We start from the raw sequence: 5,481 nt of genomic DNA, 5'->3' as shown, positions 1-5,481 counted from the left end.
TCCTCCAGCTCCGCCGGACTGGGGGTGAGGGTGCGCGGGGGGGGGTCATGGCCGCTCCCGTCCTCCCCAGAGGGCACGGGTTCTCCCCCCAGGACGGGTGATGGGAGAAGGGAGCAGGAAGGAGATGATGGTGATACCAGTGTGGAATTTTATGGATTGAAATTAAAATTAGCGAGCGGATTAAAGGTCCTCACAGATGCCACCTCTGGCTGCAGACAGGGCACGGGATGCAAGCGCCTCTTCAGCCCTTCTCACCCCGGAATTCCTGCGCTCTGCCCCTTGGTTACCCCGCTTTGGGGGGGTTTCAATGCGTTGTACATAACCTGTCGTAAAAGACCTCCTGAGTAAGCAAGCTGGAGAAGATGAAACGAGCCGCCTGCGCTCCGCCTGCGTGGCACGGAGCTGGCCGGGAGCCACAGAGCTGCGCTTGCGGTCACCCTCTGTTCCAAAAACTACGGAGTTGAATCCCGTGCTCCTCCTGAAGCACCCGAACGCATTAATAAGTTTATTTAAATACTCCAGGATAACTCAGGGAGCCGGTGGATTGCTACCCTCCGGGAGGAGAAAGGGGAGATCTAGATCACAAACCTCAACGAGAACGTCGCCAAAATATTTTTGGCCCCACTTCTGGATAAAAACCAAGCTGTTGGAGCAGCACTCGGCAACGAGGGGCGCAGCGAGTCCCCCCCCAGCGCCTGGTCCCTCCTGGGCAAGCATTCCCCAAAGCTGCTCCCGCTGTGCTTCGGCTCCCGGTGACTTGCAGCAAGGGGAAGGAACGCGGCTTTGCCGACAGCCCGTGCTCCGGAGTCACTTGTTCGGAGGGAGAGGAGGAGGAAGGGGCGCGTTCCCTGCTCCGGAACAAATCCCGGCTTGAAGGGAGGAAGAAAACACCTATTTTTTGTTTTTCAGCTCAGGTTCCCATCTGCTGCGTGTGCATTGGTATCATCAAGGACAAGGCCACAACTTGGGGTTCACACACGTTGAGCCTTAGGCGTTGTCTGTCTGTCTGTCCGACACCGAGCTGGAAGCCCCCCGATCCTCATGGAGCATCCCAGCCCCATCCTGCCAGCTCTGATCGCTGTTCCCAGCCGTGGTCCCGCCGCCGCAGGCTGAGCCTCCGGTAAGCAGGGAGATGCTGTTTCGGGGAAGAAGCGATGGCTGCTGCCTGGCTGCGCTCTGGCGAGCCTTCCCCATGGAAATGCCTGAATCTGCCGGGGACGAAAAGCGGATTGTTGGGATGGAAGCAGGAATAACGCGGTTCTGGCAGCGTCAAACCCGGTTTTGGAAGCACAAGAGCCGATGCCGTGGGAGGAGCGTCCCGCTGGCGGCGGGCAGGCGGCAGAGCAGCAAGGAGGAGGCTGCAGCGCGGGGCAAAGCCCCTTCCCTGCCGGGGAAGCCTGGTTTGAGGAGCAGATCTGCCCCGCCAGCCGCGGGCAGAGCCGGCTCCCCCCCAGCCCCCTGCTCCCGGCTCCGCTGGATGCGACTGGGAACGCTCCGCTGCGTTCCCAGATGGTCAAAACGTTTGACCCTCATCAGGGGTGAGATGGGGGATCTTGGGAGGCCCTTTGCAAGCTGCTTTTGGCTTTCTAGAGTCGGAAAAAATCTCTAAATTTCTAAGTACGCAAGCTCAGGAACCAGTTTAATTCAAGTGATTTCATCCTCCTCAAAGCTGTTTAATGGCCGTGCCCGGGAAGGCTCTTACCGGAGAAGTCTTTATGCAAAGTGAAGTGCAAGCTATTAATGCTGGGCTATTTTGGTACCAAACCCACCGAGCGACTGTGGGTTAAAGCAGTAGGAGACGACACTATCTGAAGCTCCCAGGCTCCGGGGGGGGCAGCTGAACCCGGGACCCTTGCGGAGAGCTCCTGTACCGCAGGTTGGCATCTCCAAAGTCACAGAGGGAATTCCGTCGTGCTAATGTGCGTGCTGGTTTAGACGTTGCTGGCATCTGATGGGTTAAATCCGCTACACTCCACCCTGAAAAACTCCCAGTTCAGGGGCTGTGTTGGGAAATGCAGCCACTGGAAATTACAGGTCTGCTGCCCACAGCAGCCTGGGCCGGGGCTGAGCCCCTCGGGAGGAGGAGGAGGAGGAGGAGGAGGAGGAGGTGGCCCTTTGGCTATCAGCAAAACCTCCAGAGCGCTGACCGAGGGCCAGGAGAATTTGAATCACTGCAGATAACCATTGTGCTGCTCTCCACAACCCATTTTACTCCCATTCCCCATCAGCTACAACAGAGCCCTCCGCTTGCCGGGGCTGCCCCGAGGGCTTGATCCCCTCTGCACCCCCCGGCGCTGCTCCCCACCGAGGGGATCCCCTCCTCATCCCCTCGGCACCAGAGAGGCTTCAAGTTCCCTTTCGATCTTGCAAATCCTTGGCCCCGGTCCCAAAAGTGGTAGCGTGATGCGGCTGCCGTGTAAGAGCGGGGCGGGATTGCATCAGCTCCGGCTGCGGGGTCTCGCCCCGCTCCAGCCAGCGGGGGCTGCTCCCTCCTGTCCTGCACCCTGACGCGCTGGCCTCGGCCAGGGAAAAAAGAAATCGATGCCCTCGAAAAAGAGCGAGTTTGGCTCTTTAAGTGCTGCCTTTGCTATTAAAAATAAATTATAAATATAAATGATGAACAAGGGAGCCCCTCTCCGTGGTGGCAGCCGCAGGAGGGGGGAGGCGTACCAGGGAGAGGTGCCCAGACCCCCGTAAATACGACACTGAAACGCTGTTTTTCACGTCAATCCCTCAGTCCCCTCCCCAGACCACGGTGGTGATGGGGAAATGAGGCAGTCGGTGCCGGTTAGGCCATCCCAGACTGGAACATCCCAGGAACATTGGGATGTTGCTTGGAATGATTATTTGAATAAGGAATTCTATTCCTAAGGATCAAGGATATTTATTTAGCCAGGAATATGTCAGACAACTCAAACTGTGAAAGAATGACTTCTGAAAAGCAAAACAACTTCTGTTTGTTCCCTTTTTGCAGTAACCAAGCCTCGCTTTTAAGCCAGGCTTAAAAGCCTCTCAGCACATCAGCCCTCGGGGGCTCGTCCCGGTGGCCGTCATCCTGCAGGGAAAGCGCCAACTCCTTGAAGCCTGCTGCTAAAATTAGCGCCAGGTCTGAGCCTCCTGCTCTGCTAATTACAGGTCTGTGAGACGAGGGGGTAGTGTGCTGCAAAACCGGCTTCTCCCGCGTTTCGGAACGGCCGGACGGAGCTGTTCGATGGGATTTACGAGGGTTTGAGTTGACAGCCTGAGAGAAGGGTAGATCGAGGTTTGTGGGGTCAGGTGGTAGGGGGACACCTCGTCAGAGGGGTTCCTTCCCCCTGCAAGGCAGAAATAATCCCATTTATGCAACTCCCAGTCCCGGCCCTCAGCGCTGTGCCCATCACCCGAGCTCGGGGCAGCCGACCCTTGCTGTGGGGGTGCAGCCCCGGGGACTCGGACCCCCGCTCCACATGCTCCGAAGACCCCGACCGACCTCGCTCATGCACCACCCTTGGGGGCATTCAGGGAATCGTGACCCCCCATGGACGTAAGACCCCAACCCGAGGCAGCCCTGCTTCGCTGGGCAGCTCTTTGCCTTTCATCAAGGAACATTATTCCCAGCCGTTCCCATATCATGGTGCTGCTCCTGCCCGTGCTGCCGGGACCAACGCCGGGCTTTCCGAGTGCTCTGCCGTGATGCACCCTGCAGGTAGGGTCACCATGGGGGGCTTTGGGTTTTTTGTGGCGGTGCACCAGGTTTGCAATGCCGGGGTGCTGCTCCAGCCCGTCCCCTTCTCCCCGCTGCAAGGGGAGGCAGCAGAACAAAACCCCATGGGTTTGGCATCTTCTGGCAATTAACGGGCAGCACGAAACGTCCCGGGATGCCTTCGCACAGAGCCAGTGGTGGGGCAGGACTCTGGCCTCACTATTCCCTGTGGATGGAGTCTCCCCTACTCTGGCCCAGGAGCCCCCAACCCAGGGGGCTCAGGGTCCTGCAAAGCCACTGGACCTGGTCGGAGTTAAATGCAGAAATTCGGCTTCCGAAGGTGGAAGCGAGCTGGGGCCTTGGGCTGCTCAGGGATGGGGTTTCTCTTTGTAACCGAGCTGACCGATCTCTCCTGCTTTGTTTCCTGCCCGCACAGCCAGGCTGGATCGGGGAACACATGTAGGTGTCCTGCCAAAGTCACGCCGGCTTTGTGAGGATAACTTGCCAGCAGAAAAATCCCCAGGTAAGCGTTAAATGCTCTGAACCCAGAAACAAAGCCCTGTCTGCTGGGAAACGGGGCTGAATTTCTTCCTCTTCCCCTCCACCCTCCTCCAGCATCTTTAATTCACCCCCTGAATCATAAGCCCCCATCCCCTAGACATGGCTTTGGGGGTTTTCTCCAGCTTTTCCCTGGTGCATGTGGTGGGGCTGGAGCATCCGCAGAGTCCAGAGCCATTCCAAGCCGTGCCCGTGGTGATTTCCCGCTCACATTACGTCCTCCCCACCAAAAAAACCCCCCGTGCTGCTTCCCCATCCCCTCCACACCTTCATTTCCCTGGCTCAATTAGCTCAGCGAGCTTAATCATGAGCCAGCGGTGGTGGCTTTCTATCTTCTCAGGGCGGGGAATACAAAGGGGAAAACAAAGGGAGCGGGAGGTTTCCATCAGCCCAGGCGTGGTGGGGAGCAGCATCGCAGGGGTGGCCCCCCCGGGGGGCAGCCTCTTCCCTGGAGCTTCCTCAAAGGGAAAAACCTCAGAGCCCCGGGGGAGCGGGAGCTCAGAGCCCGACCCCGGAGCGCCCGGGGCCTGTTGGGGTGACGAAGGGACCACACGGGAGGTGGGGAAATAGCTCCAGCCGTGGGAACGTGGCCGGGGAGCGGGAACCCCCGGGGAAGCTGCAGCAGAGGGGGGTGAGGTTTGACTGTGCTGGGTTCGGCACTCGGAGCATGAGCAAAGCAGATGGCAAGGGAACCAGGGGCGGGTTGGTTCCCTCAATGGGCCAGAAAAGCTGCTGGAGGCCTGGATTAGTGGTTGTGCCCAAAGGTGCAGCTTATTCCAGGGGCACCCACCGGGAAAGCCCTTGGACGGGATGATAGCTCCTGTGTTTTCCCCTCCAGATGTGTTTTCCCCTCCAGATGTGCTTCCCTAGGGGATGTCGGAGAAAGCAGGGAGCTGCTGCCTGGGGCTGTTCGGCCCAAGTGTCCCCCCCCCTCCCCGGGGCTGCCCCCAGCATCTCGGTGGGCGCCTGCCCGGTGGCCTCGGCCGCACCATCTGCAAAGTTATTAAGTCCCCGCGACAGCCGGGGGATTACGGCCGCTGATTAGGGCTTAAGACAAGAGTGACCTTGATCTTGAAACATCCGAGGGCTTACAGAGCCGGGGGGTGCAGCGAAAACCGTTCTGGGGGGTGCAGGGTGCTGCAGGGGTCCTCACCCTGCTCCTGCCCCAGGACCCGGGGGGTTTGCACAGATCTAATGGGGGGTGCTGGCTGCGGTGCCCGCCGGAGCTGCAGGGGTCTTTG

This window comes from Egretta garzetta, unplaced genomic scaffold, assembly GCF_000687185.1.
Source record: "Egretta garzetta isolate BGI_Z169 unplaced genomic scaffold, ASM68718v1 scaffold683, whole genome shotgun sequence".
Lineage (NCBI taxonomy): Eukaryota > Metazoa > Chordata > Aves > Pelecaniformes > Ardeidae > Egretta > Egretta garzetta.
The sequence above is the reverse complement of the archived record's forward strand: the minus strand, read 5'-3'. Positions refer to the sequence as shown.